Genomic DNA, 15,711 nt, shown 5'->3' with positions numbered 1-15,711 from the left:
AATTGGCGGATGTCTGCTGGGCTCATTCATGGAATGTGGTTACCTAGTGGGTTGGCTAATAGTTGGATGATCCCAGATGGCATCACTTGGTATCAGACAGTCTAGCGATTATGGAGCAGGGTAACAGGGGCTGTGGGTCTCAAGTTTGTCATCACGAAGTATTTTTTCATATGGAAGTCACAGAATTCCAAGAATAGCAAGATTGGAAGCTTTCAGAGCCTTGTGAGGCCTGGGCTCAGAAATGTCATCCCAGGTTTTTGCCATATTAAATTAGTTAAAACAAATAAAGACATAACTCAGTGATGCTGTGGGTTCAGTTCCAGACAACTAATATAGAATGAATATCACGATAAAGTTAGTCGCATGTTTTTTTTTTTTCTTTTGGTTTCCTAGTGCATACAAGCTATATTTACACTATGCTGTAGTCTATAAAGGATACAATAAAATTATGTCAAAACCAAAAAAAAGCAATGCAGATACCTTAGTTAAAGAATACTTTATTGTTAAAAATTCTCATTGATCATCTGATCCTTCAACAAATTTCAGTCTTTTTTTTTCCTTTTTTTTTTTTTTTTTTTAATTTCAGCTATCACTTAACTCCAGTGAGGATAGCTTTTATCAAAAAGCCCCCAAACAATAAATATCAGCATGGATGGGGAGAGACAAGAACTCTCACACACCGCTGGGGGCGCTGTGCACTGGGACAGCCTCTGTGGAAACTTGCCATCTTGTTTCTGATGGAGGATCTTGCTTCCATGCTGCTGACTGATCAGGGTGGTGGTGCTGATGGTTGGGGTGGCTGTGGCAATTTCATAAAATAGAACAACAATGAAGTTTGCCACATTAATGAACTCTTCCTTTCACTAAAAATTTCTCTGGCCCATGCAATGCTGTTTGAGAATATAAATTCTTTTGAAATTGGAATCAATCTTTTCAAACCCTGGTACTGTTTTACCAACTAAGTTTATGTAACATTCTAAATCCTTTGTTGTCATTTTAACAATGTTCCCATCATCTTTGCCAGGAATGGATCCCATCTTAATAAACTGCTTTCTTTGCTCATCCATAAGAAGCAACTCCTCATCCATTCAAACTTTATCATGAGATTGCAGGAATTCAGTCCCATCTCCAGGCCCTACTTGCAATTCTGGTAACTCAAATAGAGAACATGCTGCTTCCAGACATGCATCAGATGTTGGCAGAATTTGTATGGCCGAGTTCCCACCTTCTTGCTAAATGTCTATGACGGACTGCTCTGAGCAACTAGAGGCCACTCTCAGATCTGTTCCATATAATCATCTCCCATAGGTGGTTCACAAAATGGCTGTTTGCTCTTCAAGGTGAGCAGGAGAAACTTTGCACTGTGAACCTCTTCCTTCAAGAAGAGTCAAACCCCTTTCAAAGGCTCGTTTGATTGGATCATGCCTACCAAGGATCCCACCCAGGGTAATTTTAATCCCTAACTTTTCAATCTTTTCAATTTGGTCTCTTAATCCTTCACTCTCAGCAAGTTACTTTATCTTTTAGGAACAGGGAAATAAAAGCACTAAACAGGACCCTCTTGTTTATAAAATATGTGTCTCTATTTTTATTCTTTTACTCATTTCCTCCTTTCAGAGAAAGAGGTTTCATTGATACTTCTTTCTGAGGTTAATCTTTTCTCCTTCATCTGGGTCCTTTTGACTCCCAGATGGAGTCTTTTATTATCCTTTTTATTGATTATAAGTAGTCTTCATCTTCTATCTTTCAATACTTCACTGTGTTTTATGCAAACACTTTACACAAGTGTTCCTCAGACATTTATGTTAATAGTAGTAGCATCATCCCCTTAAGGAAAGCTTTCAGACATTTTGCCCCCAATTTCATCCATGAAATTTCATTTTTTAAATTATTTTTCTATTTTCCCCATAAAATTTTAATACTACAGATATACATTGTCTGTTTATAGACTATGTGTATCTCAATGCTTTGAACATAAAAAGTAAGATTGCTTTTCACTAATAACCTTCCAAAAAGAATTTAATTTTGCTTCTAGTGGGTGATACTGCCCCACTGAGATTACATGCTCTACACTGGCCAGCTTGCCTCTCTAGCTACCATCCAACCTTCACTCTCTTCATGATGAAAGTTCTTGAAAGACTGAGGTCTTCCTTCCTATCCATTTCTCAAGTCCCTGAAATTTATCTTTTGCCCTTACCATTTTATTGAATTTTTCACAAAGGTCAGCGCTGTCTTGTTCTTTGCTTAATCTAATAGTCACATTTTAGCCCTTATCATATTTGAACTCTGTTTGACATTTTACACTGCTGCTCTTATCTTTTCTTCTTGAAATTCTCTTCTTTCTTGTCTTTGAGGAAAGCAGTGTTCACTCTTTACTCTGTGTCATTTTTTTCTCTACCTACCTCTTAGGGTTCCATATTAAACTTCTTTTATACTTTATAAACTTTGCACGTCATTTCATCCCATGTCTTCAACTACCACCTCCCCGCTGATGAGGCAGTTGTATCTCCCTCACCTTTCTGATGTGCATGGCTCACAAGTACTTCAGAGCCACCAGTTCTCATTTCCACTGCTCGTTCCCACCTACACCTTTTATTTAGACAATAGGCATTAGTTTCAATATATCTGATATGACATGAGGATCTTCCTTCTAAGTTACTACCTGTCTCTCAGTATCCATAACTAATTGCTTATTTATAAGAAGGTAAAATAAACTGATGCTTTTTTTAAGAGACAAGGGCTTACTCTGTCACCCTAGGCTATAATGCAGTGGCCTAATCATAGCTCACTGTAACCTCAAACTCCTGGGCTAAAGTAATTATGCTGTGTCAGCCTCCCAAGTTGCTAGGACTACAGGCATGTGCCACCATGCCATGCCTGGCTAATTTAAAAACATTTTTTTTGTAGAAAGAGGGTCTCACTATGTTGCCCAGGCTAGTCTCAAACTCTGGCCTCAAGTGATCTTCCTGCCTGAGCCTCTCAAAGTTCTGGGTTCATAGTCATGAGCCACCACGCATGGCTATGATACTATCTTATTTTGAATTTGTTATGAATCATCTTAATCAAAATATTAGTATCAACCCATTAAACGTTTTTGTCTTCAATCCAAATATCCTCCAGCACATCATCTCTACTGCAACCTGGATAATTTTTAAAACTATAAATGTGATCATTTTTCTTCAAACTGTTAGGCAATATTACCGGATTCAAATAAAATACAAATCTCTATTCACATATTGTCTTTTAAAAATTAGTTGGTATCTAACAAAATAGTTTATCACTTGAACTCTTTTGCCTATTTTAAAGTTTTCTTTCACAAAACTTGTGTCTTAAAAATTGATATCATTGATGATTTTTGTATAATGAACTCAGTTTCTACTTATAACTTTTAATTTACATGGAGGCTTAGTAAATTCATTGTGATTCCAAAGTATTAATGTTTGTTTTCTGTTTATTTCACTTTATCTTTATTATTTATCCCATAAAACTAAATTATTTGTAATAACCCCAACTTGAAATTCCTCCATCAGTCTTTTCACAAAGGTTTAATCTAAGGCCCAGGGTCTTATTTCACTTAATGGGATGGGAGAGAGAGGATATCACAAGGTTAATCCTAGTCTTCTATCCAGGTTGATTTCACCAGCCTTGCTAGTGCTTTACTAGCCTTGCTAATAACTAGATGTTACTTTTTTGGCAAATATACACTTATCGTGGTTGCAAGGTCCCTTTACCTGTATAAGCCATACAACCTTGGTGGCTGTACGGTGGCTGTCTTGTCCATGTCTCTTAAGTACAGAAAATTTGAAGTGGGACCTACAGAGACTCTAAAATAAGGTTGCCACATACAAAGTTTTGCTCTTTCTAATCTAGTCTTCTCTATTAAGGTGGCTCAAAGTTTTTGATAAGAGGGCCTGTCCATTCTAGGACGCCAGTCAAGAAGCAGAACATAGATATTATTCTCATACTCTCATATTCATTGCATATTTTAGTAATATCCGCACCTCTTTGCAGAATGACCTTTGGCTTCTTAGTATGAACAGCTTCTTATCAGAGGCCAGCATCAGCTTCTGACTCATTTGATTCCCTTTAGCTCCAGCTCTGAATTCCTTTATATCTCTCAAGACCCAGACCAGAAGAGCTGGGAAAAGAAATTTAGGTAAATTAGTGGCTAATTTCTCTGGGCATCCTGTGTGAGAATAAGCAGGGCCTGGAATTTAGTCTACACTCCACTAACAAGCCTTGTGCCCTGGTTAGGGGAAGCCCAGGGGAAGGAGGATATTATCGCAATTTGTCAACATGGATGAAGTACCTTTTCTTAATTCACATGAAATTGTCATATTTGCTTGTTGGACTCTCTTAACTCCAAAGTCATATTCTGGTAAAATTAAGCAATTTGTAGTTGCCAAAGGTCCCCTACACTCTAGTGCCTGTGTGCCTTATATACATACTTTCTCTACCTCATCATTGATAACTTAATAATTTCTATGCAGCCTTCAAAATTCAGATCAGAGGCCATACCACTGGGGAAGACTCTTTAGATTTCCTCTCTCTTTTTTGACCTCTATTACTTCTCCTTTGATGGTTATTCTCCAGTTAGGGTTGTTGTAAGTATTAAATGAGTTAACATATATGTCCTGCTTAGCCACATGTTTTGGGTATATGTTCAGCACTCACTAGTAATGCCTCATCTATTTTCAATGCTCAATAATATTGGTTAAATAAACAGTGATTAATTGGATAAATCCACTCTAAATCTCTCAGTTAAAATCTTACACATCTTTGAAAGCCTTGCTCGGCTCGAATCTAATTTTTCCTTTATCACGTGGTCTCCAAGTTTTCCTATCCTCTGCAAATCCCTTAAAATTAAACTACCCTTGTTCTTACTACAAACATTTTTTTAATTTCTCTTATTACAATACTGAATAGCATCTACAATATAATGTTTAAACGTAGATATAATACTTCCATATTCTTAATTCTTAGATGAGTAGTAAGTCAATATTTTTTATTTTTTGAACAAGTACATATATGTACTCATTAAAAAAAATCAGACTACCTGGAAAGGGAAAAAAATTCAAGTGGCAGCATGGAAAATTTTGTTTATAAGCCCAAAACTTATATATTCCATATCATGTATGTGTGTGAATATGTATGTAAACATGTATATCTGCATATGCATGCCCAGATAGGAGGAAAAAAAGTATACTCTATGGTACACAGAATTCAAATTAACCCACCATGATTCCTGCTCTGTTTAATCCTATTCCCTTGAGCATAGACAGGTTCCATAAATGTAATGAGAAAGCACTTCTGTGATTATGTTACTTTACAAGTGGGGTTTTGTAGATTTAATTTTAGTCACTCATCCATTGAATTTAAGTTAAGCAAATAGAAAATTATTCCTGGTGGACTAAACCCAATCAGTGAGACCTTACAACGAGGGACTGCTTGTTATGATGGAGCAGGATGCTATGGACCTCATGGTTAGGACATGAGAATGTCCTCTAGGAACTGAGAATGACCTTGGCCAACAACTATCAAGAAAATTGCAAACTCAGTCCTATGTCCTCAGGGAAAATAATTTTAGCAACAACCTGAATGTACTTTGGACAAGAAGCTGAGACTCAGGTGAGATTGCAACCCCAGCAGATACCTTGATTTCAGCTTGTGAGACCCTGAGAGAGGACCAGCAAACAGGAAAGTGTGAGTGTTATGGACTGTATATTTGTCTGCCTCTAAAAGTCATCTTAAAACCCTAACTCCCAGTGGGAAATTATAAAGTATTATTGTAATTAAGTTTAGATGAGGTCCTGAAGATGGGAACCCCACAATGGGATTAGCATCCTTATAAGGGTCAAGAGGCCTGTGCTCTCAGCCTCTTTCTCTGCCATGTGAGGATATGGCAGGAAGGTAGTCATCTGCACACCCGGAAGGGGTCCTCACCAGAAACACTGTTGGCTCCTTAATCTTGGACTTCCCAGCCTCCAGAACTGTGAAAGCAAATTCCTGTTGTTTAAGCTACCCAGTCTATGGTATTCTTGTTATAGCTGCCTAATGTGACAAAGACAGTGAGATAATATATTTTTGTTGTTTTACGCCTCTATGTTTGTGGTGATTGGACACACAGCAGTACAAAACCAATAGAGTCATTTTGAGTAAAAGGATAAGATAAGATGTTTTCTTATTGGGACTTATATACACCTCACCTGTTGTCTGTTGCTATATAAAGTGCCCTAAGCCCATTCCTGAGAGGTGCTTTATAGAAAAACGCCCGTGAAGCACTGCGGAGGAGGTGAGATGTGGCCTTAAGCATCAGCATCTAGGAGAAAAGGACTGTAGTATTCGCCCTCGGCCGGGCTCCACAGGCCAGGGCAGGTATGTTTTCTTAACAAATCCAGCTCACTCTCTTGCTCCTTTGCTAATGAAACCATACCAAGACAGAAAGAAAATAATCACGTAAAGTCACTCTTCCCCAAGAAGAATTAAATGGGGCACCTATATTTATCTCCTTTCTCCCCACAAAAATACCTTGAAGTGACACTATGGTGAGCTCATTTTAGGCTAACTGCAGAGTGACAGTTTTCTCCTACTGCAGGAAAAGGATAATCAGCTTCATTAATCCATTCAGACCTCCAGGGTATCATTTATTAAATTGCTCCCAATGTGCCTTATTCACTCCCAGGAAATAATTTACATACCAGGAAAATTTGATTCACTATCAAGCATATCCCATTTTAAACGATTCTCATTTTCATTCCTTGGTAGAAGGTAATAACTTATGCAAAATATGTTCAGGCATAGATTATGCCATGCTGGGAAATTATTTAAGTATTACTTTCAGTATGCCAATATTCCATAAAGATACCTGCAATATATAATTCATTGAATTTAATGAGGATTTCTCCCATGTTTTTCTTGCCCTACTCCTCCACCCACCCAACAATTAAAAGTAATTGTATATAAAATGTTAGTATCTAGAAGCATAAGGTCATTGACAAACAAGAGTGAAAGTCGTAGAAGTGGCTTCTCTCTTCAGGTTTTCTGCTCAACCTTTCCACTGAATCATAGCTAAACCTATTTTGTGTTATATACGCCACTGCCTAAACAGTTAATTGTACTTTTAAGACACATTGCTTCCTTCCAAGTTGAACAACACTAGCCAGCTTACTTATGGAGAAAATGTATTTGGTTTTATGTTTCATTAATAAAATCATGTCTCCACTGGATACGTTTTAACTATTTTCTAGAGCAAGAAGGCCCCACTGTAACAAATATGTATACATAGCTCTTACCATGTACCCAGTTCCAACTGCTTTACACATCTTCATTCTAGTACTGCTTTAAACTAACCTGTGAGGTAGGTACTACTATTATAATGAAAAGATGAGGACCATGAGTCAGAGCAACTAAGTAAAACAAAACTTGCTTATGGATCTTTTCATAATGAATAGCTTCAATTGGACTGCTGGATTTCTTTAAAAAATGAAAAGATGTAACTCTTCAAAGATAGCTACTAAATCTCAAACTGTATATAAATGGCAACATATTGAATGAAACACACATAAAAACTCTACAGTTCTCAACTGTCATTGGCTACCATGAATTGTTAATGAATGACCTCTAGTGAGAAAAATCAGACGCGGTTCCAGCACTTCCACTAACTAGCTGTGCCTCCCTATACCTCAGTTATCTTACCTAAAAGTAAGCTGATGATAGCCATAGAAATCCTTCAGTGTATGAAACTGTAGCGTTTTCCCAAGATTCATCTGTAAATTATATCTGATTTGACCAAAAACAGAAAAATAAAGTTACAACCAGAAATATCTTAAGGTGTGAATGCCTCAACACTTGCCCCCTCCAAAAAACCACATTGAATGATTATTGTCAAGCAATATATTTTATAAAGTACAAGGATGGAGTAAATCTTCTAATATATTGAATTTGCTTCTTAACAAAACTGCCACGTATCCAACTCCAACTGTAATTCCAAAATATTTCTTTATCCAAATAGCAAATCACAGCTTATTCAATCAATATGCTGGCCAGCAGCAGATTGAGTGTCCTGTCCCCTAACACATTGTATTTCACTGACATAGCAAAACTTTAAGATCAAATAAATAGCGACTGAACCTTCAACCCTCTTTCTAGTCTCAGAGCAGCAGTTTGCAGAATGCTGTGAAGTTCACATCACTTTCCCTGCTGCAGTCAGTCATGTATTTAAATCTTAAAAGATGTAAATTATAGGCTTATAAGAGTGAGAGCACCGTGTCCATGTAGGCAGAAAATATTTTAAATTATTTTCTGACAGTGCAAAAATATAGCTGCTGAGATTTTAGCTGATGGACAGTTGGGAATTTAGAATGCAAATCAGAAAGTCAGCTAAAAAACAAGATTTTTCTTGCTGTTGTGATGGTTATTATTGCTATTCTTTTCTCCTCTTGAGTACTAAGATTTTAATTTTTGCATTTGCAAGACAATGTCAGTCAAGCCTCTTCAGAGTTTCACAACCTAGAGTATATCCAATAAAATAACACATGGATTGAATGGACACAACTGAAACTTTTGTTCTTCCAAAAGTAAATAAATTACTCTGTGGTAGTTCTGTAACTACATTCATCAAAAGATGATATTGGGACCTGGGTTTACCAGAGTTCCTGAAGAGTTAGTGGATAGAATATTTGTAATATAGACATTTCACGCAGTGAATTTGCGTATCTGATAGGCAGTAGTGGAATGCTGAGAAACATGCGGATGCTAGTACCAGCCAAGTGCCTGAGCTCCTAAAAAAGCCAGTTTAGAAGTCACCAAGTTGGAACTACTATCAAGAGAGACACGTGAAAATTAGATCTTGATGTTGCAGCAATTTGTTTCTCAAGCAGAAAGCCTATTTCTGGTAGTTTAAAAGCTGTTTGTAGATATGTTAGCTTTTAATGATGCCAAGGGACTGAAGAAAAGTACAGAATAGAACAATTTTTAAGAGGACAAGCTCTGCAGTCAGACAGAACTAGGATCCAATTTTGCCTCTTCCACTGACTTCTGTTGTAATATTTGGCTATTGGTCTTATATTTCTCAATGCTCAACTTTAAAAATGGGGAATTTACCTGAATATTATTTTCTACAAATCAGGTAAAGTAATGCATTAAAAGGCATAGGCCCATTTCTTGGCACATAAACAACAGTCAAAAAATAAAGTTTTATTATTTCTGTAAGCTAGCTCCAAAAGTCTTAGAAAAAATTGAAGACGTGCTCTTTGATGGCCTTCAAAGGAAACGAAGCTCTTATTTTCTACAATGTTGGGCTGGAATCTAGACAGGATCCATCTTTCAAGACACTCAGTTAATGTTGGCAGGAAGGGAAAAGAAGCTCCTATTTAAAAGAAATTGGAAAGACTATACATTTGATTTTATTTCACCTTCTCCAGGGAAGAGTTTTTAAAGGTAATATTACAGAACTAAATATAACTTGGTCTTAAATAAAGAAGTATTCATAGATTCTTATTTAAAAATGTGTACTTGTAAATAACTGATTTCGATTAGGTAAATAATTACCTGCAATCCTCTCTAATTTTATAATCTATGTTTAGAGATGTCTAATCTTTTTTTGGAGGGAGCATATCATTCCATATTCCTTTTAGGGTTTAGCCAGTAATAGGCTGAAGACATGGTAAGCATGCCATTAAAACTTGTTGAAATTAAAGAAATGATTGAATCATAGACAGAGGGAGTTTTTAATATCTTCAAAGGAGATATTTTGAATATACATTAAGGAGAGGCATCTTTATTAACAAGCAAGAAAGATAATATAAATATGATTTCAAATATCTGAGAGAAAACTCCAAAAACCTTTGAAGCATTTGGAATACTGCTCTAATCAGTTATAATTGTCTGAGTATTTACTAAGAAAAAAAAAGATGTTTAATAATTATGGTTGGAGATAAAAATACTAATTGTTAACTAATATAATTATTAAAAGATTCTGATAAGAGCATTTTGTTACTTGAAGATTCTAAGGTTATAATGCTTTGTAGTATTGTGAATTTTGGACTAAAATTTCAAAAATATTCTTAATATTTGACAGAGTATAAAATCAGGTAGGTGAGTGAAGTTTTTCTCCAAGTACTAAATAGGTTAGTTCTGTGAAAATTGTCTGTAACAGAATTTTCTTTAAAGTGAATTATATTTGTTATAGAATTGTTATTTCTATGACAAAAAAAAATATTTCCACAAAAAATATCTCAGGAAAGAGAGATATAATTGAAAAGTGGGTTTGGCTACTACTTACCAGTGTAATCATCCTGTGAAGATGTTAGAATACATTAAGGATTTTTGTAAATCTATTTTGAATATGGTGTTTCTTCTTTTTTTTATTTCAGAGTTTTGTGGGATACACACATTTTGGTTACATAATTTGCTTTTGAATGATTTGAGTCAAAGTTGTAAGTGTTCCCTTCACCCACTTAGTGTGCACCGTACCCTTTAGGTGTGAATTTCTTACAATTTAAAATCAGTTATGTTGATTATCATTTGCTGTCTCTGCTTATTGTCTATTTCACTGTCCTTTACTGATTCAGAGGACCCAGAGTTCTTTATGACACTTTCTCATGCTTCTTCCTATCATCTGTCAATGTAGGACTCCTTCCACTCCTTGAACACTGCCAAGCTTTACCAAAGCTGCAGCTTGACCAGCCCTAGTACTGAAAAAAACTTACATGTCACAAGCAAGCAATTCCCAATTTCCTAAATATAATATGAGAGTTCTGTGGTCCCAGAAGACTCTCAGATAGCAAAGGAGATGCTAATTTTGGATCCAATGACTTGTTTGCAAAAGAAGAGGCAAACCTACCATGCAAGGCCCAATCTAAGACCTGTTTATTTCCACCTGGAAGTTATTGACATTTATATTACATTCTTTCATGGGACCACCTCAGGCCCACCTAATCATCATAAAATACTTTAAAACACTCTATTATTCAAACTTAAATAACAACCATGCTAGACAATGAACACTTGCAAAGTAGTCAAAATCTAAAATGACTTAATAAAAAAATCTAAGCTACACACTAATTCTTTAAAGTGTGAGCCTAAAATGACTCAAATCATATAACATTTCACATCTAATTTTGCATTTAGATATATAATGACTTTTGCATTTAGATGTAGAATATTTTATTTTAAAAATGGGTGTACTTTACATTTTGTTTCATAACTTTTATGGGACAGGACCATTCCTATTGTCTTTTCCAAAAGAAAGTTTTTCTCAAGAATTGAAATCTACCATTGTAAAATTTGTAAAGTGCCCACAAGCTCCAGATACTCACCTTAGGGATGATAAAATGAATTAATAGATATTAATGCACTATTAAAAGTCACTCAACTGGGTAACTTACTATATTAATAATAATTCATTGTATAATTAATTCTTCAGTAAATCATAGGATGAAAATTATACATATAATAAAGTGAAGGGGACATGGATTTACCTATATAGCTACGAATATATAGAAAAAGAGGTAGAAGGAAGTATGTTTCTAATGATGATTTTATTAAGTCATAGAATTAAGTGATTTTATTGAATATCTTTTTTTTGGTTTTGATTTTCTCTCATATTATTACTTTTATAATGAAAAAATGGAACTTAGAACTTAAAATTAGAAGGTACTGTAAGAAAAACGAGGAGAAAAAGTCATTACTCACAATTACGATGTTCTGATTTGGGATTTTTTTTTTTATTGTTAAAATTAATAGTGCAAAAGATATAATGTTACCTAAGAAAGCTTTCCAATATGATTGTCTTAGACTGTGCTGCTATAATAGAATATCTGAGACTGGATAACTTATAAGGAATAAAAGTTTATTTCTCAAAGTTTTGGAGGCTGGGAAGTCCAAGATCGAGAAACCAGTAGGTTTGATGTTTGGTGAGGGCCTGGCCTATGGTTCCGTGATGGCACTTTGAATGCCATGTCCTCTGGAAGGAGCAATGCTATTCTTTACATGGCAGAGAGTGCAAGAGGGGGACAAACTTGCCTTTTTATAAAGGGTTCTCTCCCACTGTAATGATGTTAATTCATTCATGAGGGCAAAGTCCTTGTGGCCTAATCACATCTCAATGGTCTCACCTCTTAATACTGTTACAACAGCAATTACAGTTTCAACACATGCCTTTTGGGGGATACATTCAAACCATAGCTATGAGCAAATTTCTCACCATACACGATATAAAAAGAGGTAAAGTATTGAGGGATTTGGTAGAACCTATTTCCCCTTCAGAAAGGAAATATGAGCTGTCATCAACAAAAATAAATAAATGGGACCTGATCAAATTAAAAAGTGTCTGCACAGCCAGAGAAACTGTCAAGAGAGCAAACAGAACCCACAGAATGGGAGAAAATTTTCGCAAGCTACACATCCAATAAAGGGCTGATAACTAGAAACTATTTAGAACTCAGGAAAATCAGCAAGGAAAAATCAAACAACCTTATCAAAAAGTGGGCAAAGGACATGAACAGAAATTTTTCAAAAGAAGACAGAATAATGGCCAACAAGCATATGAAAAAATGCTCAACATCTCTAATCATCAGAGAAATGCAAATCAAAACTGCAATGAGATATCACTTATCGCCAGTAAAAATGGCCTTTATCAAACAGTCCCCAAACAATAAATGTTGGTGTGGATGTGATGAGATAGGAACACTCCTACACTGCTGGTGGGACTGCAAACTAGTTCAATTTCTATGGAAAGCAATATAGAGATACCTTAAAGTAATACAAGTAGATCTACCATTTGATCTAGCAAATGGGCATCTACCCACTACTGGGCATCTACCCAAAAGATCAAATGACACTCTACAAAAAAGACACCTGCATTCGAATGTTTATAGCAGCACAGTTCACAATTGCAAAGACGTGGAAACAACCCAAGTGCCCATCAATACATGAGTGGATTAATAAAATGTGGTATATGTATACCATGGAGTACTATTCAGCTCTAAGAAACAATGGTGATATAGCACATCTTGTATTTTCCTGGACAGAGCTGGAGCCCATTCTACTAAGTGAAGTATCTCAAGAATGGAAAAACAAGCACCACATGTACTCACCAGCAAATTGGTATTAACGGATCAACACCCAAGTGGACATATAGGAATAACATTTATCAGGTGTTGGGCAGGTGGGAGGGAGGAGGAGGGGATGGGTACGTACATACATAATGAGTGAGATGTGCACCGTCCGGGGGATGGCCACGCTTGAAGCTCTGACTCGAGGTGGTAGGGGGGCATGGGCAATGTACGTAACCTTAACACTTGCACCCCCATAATATGCTTAAATTTTAAAAAATTTAAAAAAAGGAAATATGGGCTGTCTAATATAGATGGCTCTGGAAGCAGGAGTGCATATCATTTTAGAGTATCTTTAGGATTATAGTGTTTTTACAAGATTATGATGTTTTTATAGTCTAGAGATTTTTCTCTTTCCTCAATTTTACTAAGTGGCCCTGATAAATGCTATAGGACATTTTACTGGATGGATGAACGTTATTTATCTTAGTAATGGTTTCGATATTGTTATTTTTTTTAAGCAAAGAGTTATGAAAACAAGGAGAAAGAATTATGTCTTCACTTTGGAGAATATTTGTTGAATGAAGAATTCATGCTTTTAACTAGGCAACTGTCATAGCTATTTATGAAAATCTACTCTCCTTGTAGATTCAGTTGTTAACAAAATTAACAAGACAAATGCATTTTGTGCTTCACCAGGCTTTCTAAATTATCTGTTCAAATTAACAATGAGAACTGAATGAAAGAGTGAATGACTACAAGCTAAAAATAGAATTTTAACCAGCTAAAAACATGGGTTTCTGCAGCAAAAAGCTGTATATTTATGCACACTTACAAATACTTTTATGCAAATATTTCTGTAATTAAGTTATTTTCTTCAACAGTTTCTTCATTTACCATTAACTATGATAAATGACATTTGCTTTATTTTTTTAGACAGAATATGTATGGATACTTAGAGAACAGAACCAATTCCTTTAAAGTATCAGTACTCAGCCTTGCTAATGTATTCAAAGACATACTGCATTTTGTTCATTAATAACACTTTCTTAATGACTCTTCATGGTAATATGAACAACGTCATTATTTTATGAAAATATATAGGAAAAGAATTTCAAAGAATTAAAATCTGAAGATATGATAAAAATAAAATAATTAATGTCCAATAATATAATTGAGGCTCAAAGAGTCATGTGGCATACACAAAGTTGCCAGATTTATCAAATAAAAATAAAGGATGTCTGGTTAAATTTAAATTTCAGATAAACAACAAATACTTCTAAGACTCAAATAGGATATACTTATATTAAACAAATATTCATTATTTATATGAAATCCAAATACCTGAGTGAACTGAATTATATCTGGCCACCTGAGCACACAAGGATTCTGCAATCCCTTCTGCCAATCTACCTAGCACTAGGTTGCTCATATTTTAGGTTTGGTTCTAGAAAATTATTATACTTGAAACTTAGAGCAATTGAAATATATTCATTAACATACATGTAAAAGAAACCATTCCAAAGAAGTAACAGGCTTGTTTTAATTTACATTCAAATTACATTGCTTTACATATTCATATCCTTTTCAAAAATTTATTGTTGTTCCTCATCACAAAATAAAACTTCTAATCACTATAGTTTTTATTCAATTGGTTTTAACACCAAAAGAGATAAAACATGTTGATAACAATGATTTATTTCTTTTAATAGAATAAGCAAAATCATGTACATGTATCTATTATTGTTCTTTGTATGAAAAAAAACTCTTCATATTCAAAGATGTAGGTCATGTCAAAAATAAAAAATGTTTTTGAATAGCTATGTATTCATTTACCAATACATGAATAAAACATCTTAGATAGTCTATGAATTCTTTATATTCTATCCTGATGTTTTGTTGTTAATCAGACATTGCTTCATCCTTGAGCTTAAAGATTTAATTTAATAATTTGGATGTTATATCTTCTTCCATTAAAAAATTCACAAAACCATGTTTTTTTTAATCGTTTTCCTTTAGGTTATTTTTGAGGTTTGTAAATCTGGTAAGATCGGGCATGTTCAGGGTGGTATGGCCTTAGACAAAATTGTGTAAATCTGTTACTATGCTAATAAAAGTGGAAAGCAATTAATTTTGTTCTGCTCACCTATATTCTACTTTATGAGAATTAATATTTCATATAAAGTATACTTAAGGTATTCAATTGAAAAGATAGATCATTAATTTTGTTATGTTTTTGGAAGTAGGTATGTGAAATTGTTAGAAATATGAGTGCCTGGGTTCAGATCTTAGTGTACAATTGACTAGATCAGTGATCTTGGACAAATTATGCAATTTTTCCATGTTACCATTTCTTAATCTGCAAAATGGTAATAATAATAATACTTCCACCTAATTAGGTTGTGATGCAATTTAAATTAAATAATTATTGAAAATGTTTAAAACAGTAAATAGTAAGTACTCAAATGTTAGGTGGTTTACTATATTCACTAGTTTCTAGATCATTACCATATTTTCAACCATTTTATAGCCAATTACAATTAACTAATGTAAACATTTTAATTATTTGACACAATAATAAATTAGGTAGGATCATATCAATAATATAACACAAAGCTACTATACTAATTAATTTTGAAACTCAAAATTTATATAC

The sequence above is a fragment of the Microcebus murinus genome, chromosome 3 (assembly GCF_040939455.1).
Source record: "Microcebus murinus isolate Inina chromosome 3, M.murinus_Inina_mat1.0, whole genome shotgun sequence".
In the NCBI taxonomy this organism is placed as follows: Eukaryota; Metazoa; Chordata; class Mammalia; order Primates; family Cheirogaleidae; genus Microcebus; species Microcebus murinus.
This window is presented reverse-complemented; position numbering follows the sequence as displayed.